This window comes from Panthera tigris, chromosome B3 (genome assembly GCF_018350195.1).
Source record: "Panthera tigris isolate Pti1 chromosome B3, P.tigris_Pti1_mat1.1, whole genome shotgun sequence".
Classification (NCBI taxonomy): Eukaryota; Metazoa; Chordata; class Mammalia; order Carnivora; family Felidae; genus Panthera; species Panthera tigris.
Window position 1 is genome coordinate 53,940,244 of NC_056665.1, and position 16,099 is coordinate 53,956,342.

The 16,099-nt window shown below is 41.9% G+C and overlaps 1 protein-coding gene across 15 annotated transcripts in view; it reads left to right on the forward strand.

Annotated features, from left to right (window-relative positions):
- Positions 1-16,099, forward strand: part of ATP8B4 (ATPase phospholipid transporting 8B4 (putative)) — a 255,880-nt gene that overhangs the window by 215,582 nt on the left and 24,199 nt on the right. The gene's annotated exons all lie outside the window — the stretch shown is intronic.

Here is a 16,099-nt window from a genome sequence, read left to right on the forward strand (position 1 = left end):
GGTGCCTATATAAATAGTGGTTTCATACATTTTTCCCTTTATCTGTGAGGTTGAGATTTCTTAAAATGAGGCACACCTATACCCATTCCTAATGTTCTCTTTTAAGGATAATATACCCAGAACTAAAAGCAGACTATGTTAATATTTTTGTTGATAATTTTTGTAATCTCCAGACATTGAAGTAAAGCAAAAGTCTTGATTTTAGTTTTTCAAAAATTTAGTGCTCAGTTTTCTTAGCCTTAGTTCCGAGAAGGCTGGAGAGGGACTTACTTGCTCATAATCTCACCTTGTCCAACAAAAACAAATGTGAGAATGTGGCCTGTGCCTTCCTAGGCTGGGGACTTCTCCTCCACATAAAAATGAAGCAAGACTATTTGCTAAGCAGTGCTTCCAAGAGATCCAGCTTTCATAGTGCAAAGGTTTGGGGGCTTTTGAAAAATCACTGAACTACAGAGGGACGCCTGTACTCTCATTTAGGCCTCTTAGGATACAGAAGAGTGGTCAGTGATTTGTGTTTATAGACACATGGAGCTTGGATAGCAAGTTTACTTGCCAGAGTTTTCTTTGTTAAACTGTGAAGTTGGAAACTAATGTTCAGTGACTTTTAACCTCTACATTTAGGTGATTTTCTGCTCTGCTTTCAAGATCTGATAAAACTTGTCAGAGTCAGACGTTAAGCAACTAGATTTTCAATCCTGTCACCAGTATTTACCTTTTGAAAGAGAACAGCAAGAGAGAACAGTGATTGTTCTAAAAACCTGAGTATCTGATGATTAAAGCCAGTTGTAAGACACCCCACTGGTCTATGATTAGGTTTCTTAAATGTTTGGTTCAACTTAGCATATTTCTTGTCTGTCTTCCTTCCTTCCCTTCTTCCTTCCCTTCCTTCCCTTCCTTCCCTCCCTCCCCTTCTTTCCCTCCCTCCCTTCCTCCTTTCCTTTCCCTTCCTTCCTTCCTTCCTTCCTTCCTTCCTTCCTTCCTTCCTTCCACCAAAATCTCTAGTTAATTGCACAATCTTTACTTGACCATGTTCAGTCCTGACTGACCCTCTGTGTGTTTTCCTGTGCTGGTTAGTTGGGCTGGACCAGGGGCTATCAAACTTGAACATGCATGGGAATCACTTGAAGGGCTTTTAAAGCACAGCTCCTTGGGCCCCACCCAAGTTTCTGATTCAGTAGGTCTGAGGTAAAGCCCAAGAATTTGCATTTCTGACAATTTCACTGGGAGATGCTGATGTTGCAGGTGGGGGACCATATTTTGAGAACCACAAGACTGGCCAATATAGAAGAAAGTCCAAAGGTATGTTTCCTTGAACTCAGAGCCCGGAATGAACTCCAGTCTGCTTTTTGTTTAGTCCATGCTAGACTCCATTCACCTTTCCTGAGGAGGAGGGGCCAGTTTAGCAAACAACTTATCACCAAAATAGAATTTTTCCAGAGGGCTTAGAATCTCTTTACCCATCCTACAAAAGCCTTCGCCCCTGAGGTTATACATGCACTAACACAGGGTCAGGAAAAAAGGGGGGGTCTGTTTCAGGTCAGAGAGTTGCTTTTCTCAGTTTACCTAGGCTATTGTGTTTTATCCAGCTTACCATAAGCTTCATGAGGAAAGGAAGCATGTCTGAATCATCTGTACCATCCATAATCTTGAATGGAACCTGGCATATAGAAGCATCTGGCCATTTCATGTTGTTGGGTGTTTCTAGAACCTTTTGTGTGCTTGAGGTAGATGCAGCAAGGAGAGTCATTCAGATATGCCTCCAGTCACTCCTTCAGGTTGCTGCTTCCTCTCCCTGAACCCAGGGCTGCCTCTGCAGGCTCTACATCTGGTCCATGTAAATGTATACAGTCTGACCAGCATTGTGGGAGAGGGGCTTGTGTCTTAAGATCTCTGTGATTATGGCATTGATTTCAGAATGCAGAATGATGTTTTGTGTGTGTGTTGGGTTAATACGAAGTTAATTGGGCCACAAATGATGTATTTCTTAATTATTTGTATATTGCTTCATTATAGGAAAAGCAGTGGATTTCCAGGTTTATTTTGTTTTGCGTAGGTTTTGGTTGATTTAAATAGAGCAGGGCAAATCCTCTTTAGGCAGAGGAGCAATCACCTCATAAAACCAATTGAGCCACTGAGGAAGAATCCTGGACAGCTATCTGTTTTGCCCTCATTTTTGTGATGATTTGATCAAATTGGGACCCAGGCTTAGACTTATTGAATAAGATCCATTGGTCCCACTATTTCAAACTTTCATTCATTGGATGACTATTTACTAAGTCCCTGGTATGTGTCAGACTGTGGTTGTCTGCTGGTGCTTGTATCCCAGGCATGGTGAAGGATGTCTAAGAGATGCATTCTTAGTGGACATGGCAAAGTGTGATCTCACAAATTTTATTAGCTGTCCACACAGTGGAGAATTCAAGGTTCTATTTTCAGACTTGTCAGAGAAGTAGATAGGCTTGTCATGAGAGTGGCAAGTAGTAATTTGTAACCTTTTGTTGGAGAGGAAAAGAAGGCAAGTCAGTGACAATGCTCGTATAATGGCGTCAACACTATGGTGTCATCTTCTAGGTGGAATCATATTGTCGACACTAACAAGTAGAGATAAAAGCAAATTGCAATTGTAGTTAACACTTAAGTAGCACTTAGTATGTACCAGGCATTGTTTAAATTTTTTGCCTGTATTAGCTCAATATTTGCAATAACCATATGAAGTAGGTTATATAATCATGGTCTATATCAGTTATTTTTAAAATACTTTAAAAAAGTTTAATTGTGATTAAAAACACATAACATAAAACTTAAAACACATCTTAACCATTTTTAAGTATAGAATTCAATGGTGTTAAGTACATTCACAACAGTACATTGTGCAACAGGTCTCCAGAAATTTTTCATCTTGTAAAACTGACACTCTATACCCATTGAAAAACAACTGCCCATTTTTCCCTCCCTCCAGCCACTGGAAACCTCTATTATACTTTGTGTTTCTATGAGTTTGACTGGAAAATGTGAAATGATCCACATTTTGGTTCACTGATTCTTTCTTCTGCTTGGTTGAGTCTGTTATTGATGTCCTCCATTAAATTCTTCAGGTCAGTCTATATTCTTCAGGCTAGGATTTCTGTTTGTTTGATTATTTCTCTTTCTTTGTTGAACTTCTCATTTTATTCATGCATTGTTTTCCTAATTTCATTTAATTGTGTGTTCTTATAGTTCGCTGACCATCTTTAAGAGGATCATTCTGAATTTTTTTTAGTTCATAGATTTCCATTTCTTTACATTCAGTTATTGGAGCTTTATTAGTTTCCTTTGGTAGTGTTATTTACCTAATTTTCATGACCTTGATTCTTTGAGTTGGTATCTGCACATTTGAGCAGGTGGTCTCCATTTCCATACTTTACAGGTTTGCTTTAGCAAGGAAAGACAGCTCAGCTCCATTGGGGTACCAGATGGGTCAGCTGGCAGCATCTGTGGGCAGGTGGGGCTTCCTCCAAGTCTCTAGTCACTTCTGTGCTCTGAGGTCAGCGGGACTGTCCCTTGCTGGGCTCTTTGATTGGGCAGCGCTACAGGCTAGGATCTGGAATTGTTCATGTTTGAATGAGGTCTCGGGCTATGCTCCCTGACCAAATGGTACTATTGGCTAGATCCTGTGTTCATGCAGCATTGTAGGCAAGACTTTGTGATTGGGTGGGGCCTCGGCCTATGCCTTGTGATTAGGTGGGCCCACAGAGTGTGCTCCCAAATTGGGCTGGGTAACTGTTTGGTCTCCCTGATCAGATAGGACTGCAGGCTGTGCCCAGGATTGGGTGGGGTCACTGGCTCGGCTCCCTGGCAGGATAGGGCTGAAGGCTGTGTTCAGAAGTTGAGCAGTTCTGCAGGCTGAACTCTGCTAAGGGTGGGCTTGTAGGCTGGGTTCCCTGGCTGGGTGATACGAAGGACTGGGCTTTGAGGCTTCCTAGGGTCACTATTCAGAGTCCCTGGTTATATGGGGCCATGGTAAACTGTCAGGGGGAAAGGCTGCTGGCTTGAGTTCCTGCATAAACAGGGCTGTAGGATGGGCCTCAGGGATATCTGGGGTCTCTGGTTGGGTGGGGCTGGGGGCTGTACTCAGCAGTTGGGTGGAGCTATGAATTTTCTTCCCTGCCTAGGTGGGATCATAGACTGGGCTCCATGGCAAATACAGCTCATTGGCTGGGTATTCAAATCAGGCAGAACTGCCAACCAAGCTCCTCGACTAGACATAGCCACAGACTTGGCTCTGCCCTTGGCAGAATCCCCAGCAGGGATCTCTGCTCCAGTGCTGCTGCAAGTAGGAATGAGGTCCATTAATATCTGAGTGCTGGTTATCATAAGCCTCACCTCCCATCTCCATCTCCATCTGATACTCAGTGGTTGAGCCCTGCAGATTCCCCCAGTAATCCCCACGAGGCAAGACCTGAGTGGGACTATTAGAAGTGTCGTGCAATGCTGGGGGAGCTGGATGTCCTCCTTAGGTTGTCTTTTTCCCACTGGAGAAACCATAGGCCCAAGGGGCTGTCTTGGTAAGGCACTGTGCTAGCCTTGTGGAGGGGGGTGTGGTCACTGTGGAGTTGCTCCTCTTGCCCATCTAATGTGGTGTGATTTCGCTTCAGGTCCTGGTTCTGGGATTTTCACAATGGTGTCTTGTCTGTGTGTAGGTGCTTGTTGGTATTCTTGTCAGGGAGACTGAAGGTGGGGAGGATTTGCATTGCCATCTTGATGACATCACTCCTGAAATCGCTTTTTTTTCCAGAGAGCATTTTTGTGGCTTCTGCCAGTTCTCTGGGGATACTGCCTACCTGAGACCTTTTTCTCTGTTCCAGGACTTTTTGAATTTGAATTGCAAACTCTGATGAATATCATTTGTGGTTCAAATTTTCAGAAGAAACTTTTTGTCTCTTCCTTTAGCTAGTGCCAAGGTTGACATAGGCAGCCCCTTTTAGTGTGAAGATTTGTTCTTCCTTCACTTTCACACTAAGGATTCAGGCCTTTGCTGCCTTAGTTTTATAAGAATGTTAATTCCCCATGTGGTCTAATCTTGGCATCAATAATGATGCCACAATAAATAGTATGTTAAGAGTCAGATTTTGGGGCTCCTGGGTGGCTCAGTCAGTTGAGCATCTGACTTTGGCTCAGGTCATGATCTCACAGCTCGTGAGTTCAAGCCCTGCGTCGGGCTGTGTGCTGACAGCTCGGAGCCTGAAGCCTGCTTCGGATTCTGTGCCTCCCTCTCTCTGCCCCAACCCACTCGCATTCTGTCTCTGTCTCTCTCAAAAATAAATAAACATTAAATATACACATACATATAAAAGAGTCAGTGAGATTTGGTATTATTACCCAAACTCATTTGGCATGGAACCCCATTTTTCCAAGCAATTTGCATATTGTCCTCAGAACAGATGCCGTACAGAATCCACTTTGGGAAATTCTGGAATATATATCTCTATGGCAATGGTTGCAAAAACAGACATCACCCTGCTACTTATCCTGGTTCCATTGTTTTGGAGTCAGGAAGATGTATGGAGGACAAAATGATTCTAAGAATATTATCCCCATTGGAATAAACTATTTATATGTTTCTCCCTTTTAAAAACTTCCATTTTTTAAATTAACTCTAGTCCACTGGACAAAACAGCCTTCTTTTGTATGCTAAAATGGGGTGTTTACATTTAAACTTCTGTAGTCTTTTCCAGTATCCTTGGTTTTTTTCTGATTATAAAAATCATTATATGTGAATATATATCAACTTTTATATATTGGAGACCATACTCTTTGTATCTTTCTCATTCAAAAAAGAAACAAAAACAAAACAAAAAACCAAAACCTGGGGCACCTGGGTGGCTTAGTTGGTTGAGCATCTAGCTCTTGGTTTCAGCTTAGGTCATGATCTCATGGTTTCATGGGTTCAAGCCCAGCATTGGGCTCTGCTCACAGCATGGAGCTTGCTTAAGATTACTTCTCTCCCTCTGTCTCTGCCCCTCCCCCACTCATGCTGTCTCTCAAAATAAATAAACTTTAAAAAACAAACAAGAAGATTTATCACATTTTGAGAAACACTTCTGGTTTTACATCCTTTAAAAAAATGTTATTTTTGTTAATGGCATTCTGAAACATGGACTTATTATAAATCATTTGACAATTCTGGTTTATGAACAATTAAGTTGTTTCTATTTTAAGTTCAATAATTCATTCCTTCCCCATAGCTGTGAGTCACACAACAATGTCAAATTGCTAATAGGAGTATTTGTTTACCATCTTGGGAAGAGAAAACAAAATGATGAATAGGACAAGTATCCTACCCACCTGGAACTCATTTTCTCATCCAGGGAATAAAGAAATGGATGAATAGGTCCAACAGAAAACTATAATGGAAGTTAACATGAGAACATGGGAAAAGGAGAAATGTGTGAGGATCTGGCTTGGTAAATCTCAAGTGAGCCTATGAATATTTTCAAAATTCAGTGGAGGTCTGAAGGTGTGAAGTCTTGCTACCTGCGGGGATTTAGGGGCTAGCTTGTATAAAGGTGTGAGTCAGTAGAGGACTAGGAGAAAAACTGAAACTGAACACTTTGCAACTGACCTGAAGAGTAGTTGAATTTGAAATCTCTTTTCAATTTCTAAAATTCCATTTAAAACCAACTCATTTAGAAACACTTTAAAAACCACATGGCATTGGTGTGTGTGGGCATCTTAACAGTAGTATGTATAGCAAGACATGTCTTGTAGAAAAGGTGTCATGCCACTATGACGATGAGGCCTGTGCTGTTTCCCAGCCCCACCCGCATGTGTGCGCCCTGGTGTGCTAGCAATCTGGGGACTGGCTGTGAGGGTGACATGGATATGGAACTGGGAACGGTAGGGACTGTTGTCTTTACCATTCCCTGTCTTTCTCTAGAAGGTCCTGATTAGCAACAGGTTTAACTGAAAAATCTTTGGGCTTTTTTTCTTCGCTCTGTTTTCCCAAGGACAATATGCTGCAAATGAGGCAACTGAAAATAAAACAACATATTTGGGAGAGACACTAGTCTACAGAAAATGAGAATTTTTAAATAGGGGACATTTTTGCAATGATGCTTCTTTCCCCCAGTTGAAATCATGTAGTTGGCCCCAGGCTTCAAAGCCGTGCATTGGGTGATACAGCTTTAGTAGCCCCTACACCTATTAGATAAACACTTCCAGTCTGTCAGTGAAAGCCATCTGAGATCTTCCCACCTCTGCCATCTCTCTCTTATGTTGCTTCAGTGGAATTGAAAGATCCACGGTGAAATGGAGCCAATAGTAATAAAAACTCAGGAGCCTGCCAGATTTCAGAATAGCAGGCATGAGTTTAGAAGCCCTTTCTTGGGAGGCCCGACCCCCAGTCGCTTGTCTGTCCAGTCCTGACAGGAGTGAGGCTCACACACACATCTTCTGACACACCAGTCTAGAATCTTTGAATTCTCATTCATTTAACAAGAATAAACTGAGGGCCAGTTGAGGGCCAAGTGCTCTCCAAGGATACCAGAATGAACCAGAGGGATGCAGTTCCTACCCTTAGGGAACTTACAGTTTGGAAATGATTTTATTTTCATAAATGTGAAACTGATGTTGAATAACTCCATAGTCACTTTTGATGGAAAATTAGAATTTTTCCACAAGACTTTTTTTGAATTAAATTTGTCATGGATGAGCCACATCTTTGGGGCCAACCCTGTCTAATCCCAATATGATTCATAAGTACTTCAGTACTCCTTTCCCGCACCTCTCAATAGATTGCTTTGAAGTGAGCCACTCTGCAGCTGAAAACATCGATCAAATGTAAACAGATTGTGCTTTCTTAGACACAGTGTTGACTTTTAAAAACACCAGTTTAATTTCTTAATGAAGTGACATGTGCTCTTTCTTGACTACGTCGGCCTGTCTCTGGGGGCCTGGTGAATTTTATCCAAGATCTTGTTCTCTGAAGATAGCTCCAAGAGATTCCCATCAATGTCCCATCCTGGTAGGTGGGCTGGGGCAGATGTGCAAGCCAATCCAGCTGTGGTGTGCAAAGCTCCAAGGGGCTGGGGGTGGGACCATTGATTGCCTGTTGGATGGTGGTAGCCTTAGGACATCTCAGATGGATGTTGATGTGATACAGGCTGGTTTGTACTTGGTTTGTGGACTTTCCCCTGGTTAATTTCAGTGCCTGCCTCTGTTGTGGTTGCTTTGGGACACATGGGGAAAGAATCTGCTTGGGAAGGACTACACTCCTTTCACTTGCCTTGCTGGGTGGACTTTCTTTGGGGAAACAGCTGGGACACAGAACAAAAAGTGTCTGTTTTGTTGAAATCTAGAATCTTTACTCTGTCAGGGAATGTTACAGATATTGAGTCCAGCCCCTCCTTTTACAGAGGAGGAGCCTGAGCCCTGCAAGATCTGAGGATCAGTGGTGTGTAAGGCTGGGACTGGACTCCACATCTTCTGACTCTCTCTTCAGTGTTCTCTCTACTCTGTTTGATAAGTGGGCTAATTGTCACAGACTTGGAAGAGAGAATGGCCATAAACTCTTTCCTTCAAAAAATGTTTTCATCCAACCCCTAGTCAGGCAAGTTGTTTGCTTTATTTGATATCTAAAGGAGAAATATCTAACAACACTCAGTACAATGTGACTATGAAGAGAAAATCCGCTCTTATTGAGAGAGAGAGCTCATGTCTTGAGTGGTGTCTCCCAGAGCTTAGGCCCTTAGAAAGGGCAGACTGCCTTCTGGAATCATCTAGAAGCTTGAGGTAATTTTTTTTTCTTTTGCCAGCAAACACTTCTACCAAACTGCCTCTGAGAGAGAATTTAAATATAATCTATCCTGGTGAGATTTCCAACAAAGTGTCTGGATCAGAGGAGTTTGGATAAAGGTCAGAGAAAACTCTAAACTGAATCATGGACCCTTTTTTAACAACATGCATTATCCCAATCTGATATCAAAGCCTGCATGGCTTTCATGGAATCCACTGTGGGCCTGTCTACACCACTTATATGACTAACTTATTTTAAAAGCACCCTATACCTCAGGATTTTTAAGAAAGATGAACCATCCCCCACCAGGAACAGAACCAAAAAATAAAAACCACCCCACCATTGGTTGAAGTCCTATTTAGGAAATTCACGTCTGCAACTATGCAACTACTGGCACCGGTACTCAAGGGGTGATACTATCTGATGATGATTTATCATTGTCAGTGAGATACAGAGCTGTGTATGTTTTTTTTTTATTCTGCTGTGATATGGAAACAATTATCTTGTCAAATCAAGAAAAACTTTCGTTCTGTCAAACAATTAAGAAAACTCAAAAAATTTGAAAGTGAAATTTTAGAGTGCGACTAATCTCCAGGCTTTGATGACTCATGGTTGTGGTTACCTGTGAGTCCATCTCAACCTGGCATGGTGGTTCCTTTCCCCTTTGCCTTCCAGATGTGCTCTGTGGAAAACCTGGGGAGGGGTGGGTGCTTAGGCTGGGGCCATTCTTCCTGGCTCCTGCTAGTGGGTTTCTGTTAATTACACAAATCAGTAACAGATGTGCTGAGACTGAGCACCTCATACTTATTCCTCAATGTGTTTTCTTTAAATGAAAAATATTTTTTAAGGCCAAAAAGAAAAATATCATTATATAGTTTTCCTCTACAACACACAGCAAAAGGCAGAGGGGAGGTACATGGTAGTCTATCCTGTCATTTGAACAAGGAGCTAAGCCAATGGTCTCAGAGTGGAAACCCCTTGGTAGGTGTTTAAGAGCCATATTAAGGTATATTTAAATGTGGTTTTCTATAAATCACAGATTGTGTATTCCTCAAGCTGTTAGATTGTAATTTGTAGCTGGAGTATTTTTACTCTATATAAAATGGTTGATAAGGTTGATAAATTGCTTCCACAAAGAAGGGAGCAAGGAGAAGCTTTCCTTAAGGAAAACAGGAAAGTTGGAAAAATGGAGAACTCTTCTCTCCCTTTTTTTTTTTTTTTCTGATCTGTGAAGAGACACATGTTTCCAAACAGACTAGTGGTATCTCACAGGAGCATGGCTTTTATCTCTTATTCAGAGTATTGGACATGGGAAAAGAAAATTTGGAAGTAGAGGGGGGATATGGCTGCCCTTAAGAGTCCAAGAGCCCTAGGACAGATACTTTTACACAGAACTTTTGTTTATAATTTGAGTCACCCAAAATCAGAGTGCTGCCGCCATTTGACTGGTCTAGTCTCAGACCAAAATGCTTCCCACATCAGAGGCTCAAAGTAGCCATTTTCCCTCCTTTCTCTACCTCCTCCATCTCTTGGGGGCATCTGGGCAACCTACGTGTGTGAGCATGTGTGTTTGAGATGGAGGTGGTAGAGATAGGTGGTAGAGGGCTTGAGCATGTCTCGAAGGGGAGAAGCCCAGATGAGTTCCATGTGGGTTGTCATCTGGGCTAGTGTGTCCCACCCAGCTAGTCCTAGTCACCAGAGGGGGACTTAAAAACTTTCTGAGGTTATCTAAGGACCTTAAGGAGAAAAGGAACATATTTACTAGGATAACTATTTAAGTAGTTAGAGATCTGTTACAAGGGGCGGAAGAAGTCTATTGTAGAAGAAATACTGCTTGTGACTTTAATTTTTGTGGTGGCCCCTAAAGCCTAAACTGTGTTAAGCCAGTGCACATCACCCAGGAAGGTGTTGTTTTGTTTTGTTTTAATTTTTTTAAATGTTTGTTTATTTTTAAGACAGAGTGTGAGCAGGGAAGGGGCAGAGAGAGAGGGAGACACAGAATCTGCAGTAGGCTCCAGGCTCCAAAGCTGTCAGAATGGAGCCTGATGCAGGGTCAAACTCATGAACCGTGAGATCATGACCTGAGCTGAAGTCACATGCCCAACCAACTGAGCCACCCAGGCACCCCTGGAAGGTGTTTTTATTTTTTTTTAAGTGAATGACTCAGGTTAACACATTTTGGTAGAGCCTGCAGCAAAACTAGAGCTGAAGAGTGATTGATATAATTAAGTTTTCATAAGGAAGATGCTTATCAAGATAATTCATTTCCTTTAAATCTTGTCCTAATTTTCTATTGATTTCATTAATATAGTAGTTTATTATAAAAATAAATGTGGCTGTAGCAATAAAGAATTGTATTTTCATAATTATAATTAGTGGAGAAATATACCTTTTTCTTTATTCATTAAACCTACCACTCAAAGCTTGGAACCTTGAATGCTCCTCCCTCCTTTCCTTCTCCTTTCCTCCTCTTCCTCCCTTTCTCCTCCCCTCCCTCCTTTCCATATATGATAAAGGTGTTCACTAACTGAGCACTCTCTGTCAGGTGCTGCTGTACTGGCATTTGTTCATTTGGTTGAATATTAAAGGCCTCCCTCAAATCCCCACTTTATAACTTAGGAACCTAAGACTCAGAGAGACTGAGTATGTTACTGAAGGACACACAGTTCTGTTGTCTGATTCCAATGCCCTTACACTTAACACGCCAGCATCCTTGTGTTGCATATTCGCCACGTGCCAGGCACTGATGTAGGTTCTTGGGCCCCCACAGATGAATAAATCCTATAACATGCTCCCAAGGAGCTTTCAGCCTAGTGGGATGGGACTAGAAATCAGTGCATAGGGCCTCCTGTGTGGCTCAGTTGGTTGAGCATCAAACTCTTGATTTTGGCTCAGGTCATAATCCCAAGGTCGTGGGATCAAGCCCCACATCACTCAGTGTGGAGTCTGCTTAGGATTCTCTCTCTCTCTCTCTCTCTCTCTCTCTCTCTCTCTCTCTCCCTCTCTCTCCCTCTCTCTCCCTCTGCCCCTCTCCCCCACTTATACATGCCCTCTATCTCACATAAATAATTGCAAGTTGAATTATGAAGCAGTGAGGTGTGTGTCATGGGACCACCAAGGAGTGGCCTGGAACCCAAGCCTAGAGGGTAGGAGTGGGCAGGGCTCAGAAAGGCTCTCTGGAAGATCTGTTCCTGGGCCAACCCTTCCAGATCAATCATAGTGAAGCAGTTGAGGAATAAGAAGATGGGCATCCTAGGAGGGAGGACATCAGGAGGAAAGTCACAGAGATAAAGGGCTGGGCAGAAACACAAGCTATGTGTAATGGTTAAGTCAGTGGGATTTGGGGCTTAAACTGATGTGTTGGAGAGAAGGAGAAATAGCAGATTTTTGGCTGGGGCTCTGGGATGAATGTAGCAGTGTCAGAAACAGATATAGGGAACATAGGAAGAGGGCCTGGTTAAGGTGGTGTGAGAATGAGTTCAGGTCTGGACATACTGAGTTTGAGGAGCTGTGCCACATCCTTGGGTCAACATTTAGTGGCAAGTTAAATATGTAATGTTTACAAAAAGTTGTAAAGTAATTAACTCAGCAAATATTTATAGAGCACCTACCATTGACAATGTTCTAGGCACTGGAGTTACAGATGTAAAGTCTCTATTGCATGGAGATTATATCCTAGTGCGATAAAGACAGATAATAAAGAAGTAAATCAGTAAGAAAATTTCAGAATTGTCATTGAAAAAAGAATGGGGTCATGTAAAAAGTCTCATGGAGTCCAACCTGAGTGTTCAGAGGAAACTTTCATATGGATACTCTGGGGTTAAAGTATTCCAGGCAAAGGGCATAGCAAGTGCGAATCTCCTGAGGTAGGCAGGAATGAACCCAGTCCTAGAGAAAGGTAATCAGTGAAACTGAGGCTGAGGGAGGGGAGGGGGTGTGGTGAGTGAGGCTGAAGAGGAAGGCAGCTATGGGATCAGGAAATGCTTTAGGCGTCTGGGAAGAGTCTGGATTCCATCTCATGTGAAATGGGAAGCCATTGGAGGGTTTGGGCCTGGGTAAATGCTAATGTTATCATTTGAGATGACAAAAACCAGCATACGAATTGTATTTCTTGTATACTCTCAACCAAATAAAGCAGTGTGAGGAACCGGCCTTTAAGGAAACTTGCCAAAGGATACCATGGATAGAGAGAAGTGGCTTCATGTGGTGGTCAGTGTTGTGAAGGCTGAAGTCAGAGTCCCAGGGTAGGAACATGGTCCTGGCACTTGCTCTGCCAGCAGTTCTCAAACCTTTGTGATCTGAGGACTGGATCTATCGATATTCATCATATTAGAAATTAAAAAGGAGAAAACATTTAAACATTCCTTTTAATTCATTAAAAAAATGAACCTATGACATGTTTACCTAAATGACATATATTAATGAAAAAAAAAAAAGATTGTATTTTCCAAAACAAAAAACAAGTTAGTGAGAAGAGTCATTTTTTATACTTCATTTCTTACTATTCGCACTGCAGGAGGCAGCTGGGTTCTCATATCTGCTTCTGTGTTCAGTTGGTTATGATATCACAAGTCATGTACACTCATGGGAGAATGACAGTGAAAATGAAATATACATAACTGCTTAGTATCATTGTGAAAATAGTCCTGACATGTGGATCTCCTAAAAGTTTCCTAGGCTACACTTTGAAAATCTTTGTGTTGGGGGATGACGTTGGACAGTCTCCTAACCTTGATGAGCCTTAGTTTCCCCATCTTTAAATTGAGGTCTGCTAATAGTACCAATCCCATAGGGTCATTGTGAGGACTTAACGAGTCAGTATGTGTTGAGCGCTTAAAATAGTGCCTGGTACATAGCAGGTGCTCAGTAAGTATCAGCTAATTTTATTTTTGTTACTGTGATTCTGAGTGGCAGTAAAAAATCTTCCAAGAAATTGCAAAAACTCGTTTAAATTTTATTTTCACTGGCCCTTCTCTTCCTGTCCTCTCTTGTTCCAATTGTTAAATGAGGTTTCAAATCTGATTACCAGCTTGCAAATGCCACTGCCAAATAACTATAGGTTTTAATGCTAACCTGTTTGTAGTAATGATGGCACTTTGTGCCATAATTTCCCAGATTCTTTCTTTCTTCGTAATACCTGAAATCATCTCTTCTCAGCTAGTGGAAGCTGAATGGTGGAGGAGGTGGAGGAAGAGGTGATTTTACAGCATCAGTTTCTGCCTGGGGCTATAAGACTTCAGTTTGACTGCTTTTCCCCTCTTATATTTTCCACTGTAATCATAACATCAATTGATATATCAGGGAATGAAATTCAGATGTCATCATCAAATAGTTGATTTGTGTCAGGGTTTTTGTTTTGTTGTTGTTGTTGTTGTTTGTTTGTTTCTTGATAGGGGCAAGCAAAATTGTCAATCTTGGTTTCACAATGGAATTACCTGGGAAATTTTTTAAAACTACCAATGCCTAGATCATCCCACCCCCTCAAAGACAGTGACTGAACTGGCCTGGGGTGTGATATGGGCATCAGGATTTTTAAAATCCTCCCAGTGTCCAAAGTATCACCAGGTAATGACTAAAACAAAAGGCCACATATTTCCTTTTTTATTGTAAAATATAATGAATCCACAGAGTGTGTAATACTCAAATGACAGCTTAACAAATTGTTGTAGGATGAACACCCATGTAGCCATCATCCACTTCAAGAAACAGAACTTTGCCAAACCTCCAAGGCTCCCCTTGCTTTTTCTCAGTTATGCTCTTTTTTCAACTCTTTAGAGATAACCATCACCTTGACATTTTATCATCACTTTGTTGCTTTGTTTTAAAATTTTCCCATATGAGCATGAATCCTTAACACAGAGTAGACTGACACATTTTTGAATTTTATTAATATGGAACTGTACTTTGGCTGGTTTCTTTTGCTCAACCTTCTATATTTTTAAAATTCATTTGTATTTTTTTAAGCTTATTTATTTATTTTGAGAGAGAGAGAGAGAGAGAGCGCGTGCGCACCAGAGAGATTCCTGAGCAGGCTCCATATTGTCAGCATGGAGCCTGACATAGGGCTCAAACCCACAAACTGTGAGATTATGACCTGAGCTGAAACCAAGTGCTGACGCTTAACCAACTGAGCCATCCAGGTGCCCCTTGTGGTGCGTGTGTGTGTGTGTGTGTGTATGTGTGTGTGTGTGTGATATAGGTGTAGTTCTTTGCTTTTCATTATTCTATAGTATTCCATTATATCAATATGCCACAATGTCTTTCTCCATTCCACTCCTGATGAATGTTTTGGTTGTTTCTGGTTTGGGGCTATTATGACCCGTGCTGCTATGAGCATTTTCTTGTGTCTCCTGGTACACAAAGGCAGATACTCTGAACGTGTATCTAGAAGTAGAATTGTTGCTCATCCAAAGAAAGCGAAGAGAGGCCAAGCAACAGTTCTGGTGGACTTTCAGGGTATATAGGAGTTGGTGTGTGGGACCCTGTTAACATTCCCACTCTGGGCTGGGTGCCTGGAAGTGTGTACTGCTCTGAGCCACAGGCCCTGGGAGTGTTGATGGTCTGTCTATAGGAGGCAGCTGAGAAGCTCATGATCATTTGTTTCTGGTTGTTGCCTAGGGCTAGAAGGACAAGTTTCATGCCCATCAAGGGTAGAGATCTTCATGAAAAACATTGCACTCTGGGCTGGGACCCAAGAGAAGCCTCTTGGCAATAGGGTCACAGGCTGCACTATGACAGGACAGCTGGCTGGTCCCCCAAACATCAAGCCTTCTATCCTCAGCATCTGCTAGAAGGAAGCAAACAGTCTCTGGAGAAAGAGAACATTTTCCTAGACCTTAAAGTAGTTCTTAAGTGCTGATTTCTCTCCCTGATCTTAACAGGCAATTTCCTTCTGTATTGTTAGTTCATTGATGCTTTGATAGAGATGTGCTTTGCTTTCTTTTTTCTCAACTTTTTTTCATTATCTTCAGTGGGCAGTTTGTTATAAATCAATTGTATGGCACATGCCCTCATCCTATACGAACACCGTAAACCCAGGCTTGTTTCGGAGACCTCTACTAAAATACCCTGAGGGCTTCCAGGGAATGATGATGAGCTAGCTCTTCCATTCTTTTCTCATGGTTGTCTGAAGCTCTGGGCTACTGCCCTGCCATTCAGCAGGTTTTCTTTTGCCACATTGAGTCTGCGATCCTCTAGATGGCTGTTGGTGTTCTGTGTTACTTTGCTCCAAGCATGGACATAGGCTGTGGTATGCTAGAACTGGTCCATATTGGTTCATAAAGATAATTGTTTAGTTTTGAGAAATTATGTGAGCCAGTGTTTAAA